The sequence below is a fragment of the Oncorhynchus nerka genome, linkage group LG18 (genome assembly GCF_034236695.1).
Source record: "Oncorhynchus nerka isolate Pitt River linkage group LG18, Oner_Uvic_2.0, whole genome shotgun sequence".
Classification (NCBI taxonomy): Eukaryota; Metazoa; Chordata; class Actinopteri; order Salmoniformes; family Salmonidae; genus Oncorhynchus; species Oncorhynchus nerka.
Window position 1 is genome coordinate 80,446,501 of NC_088413.1, and position 552 is coordinate 80,447,052.

A 552-nucleotide genomic window follows, 5' to 3' on the forward strand; every position below is an offset into this window, starting at 1 on the left:
TTCGACTGGGAGGGAGGGAGGGAGTGAGGAAGGGAGGGAGGGAGGGAGGGAGGGGGAGTGAGGAAGGGAGGGAGGGAGGGAGGGGGAGGGAGGAGGGAGGGAGGGAGGGAGGGAGTGAGGAAGGGAGGGAGGGAGGGAGGGGGAGGGAGTGAGGGAGTGAGGAAGGGAGGGAGGGAGGGAGGGAGGGAGGGGGAGGGAGTGAGGGAGGGAGGGAGGGAGGGGGAGGGAGGGAGGGAGGGGGGAGGGAGGGAGGGAGTGAGGAAGGGAGGGAGGGAGGGAGGGAGGGAGGGAGGGAGGGAGGGGGGGTGCACCTCAACTCAACATTAGGAAGGTGTTCCTACTGTACATCAACATTAATGCCTCAATATTATGGTTTTCAAACGGCTATTTCCTGATGGACTTGTTGTTGATGTCACACCGTCTGTTGTGTTCTGTTCCCTCTGATAGGTGGAAGTACAGAGTGGGCTGTCCTATTGTTTCTATACTATAAGTCTGATCTCTGATAGGTGGAAGTACAGAGTGGGCTGTCCTATTGCTTCTATACTATAAGTC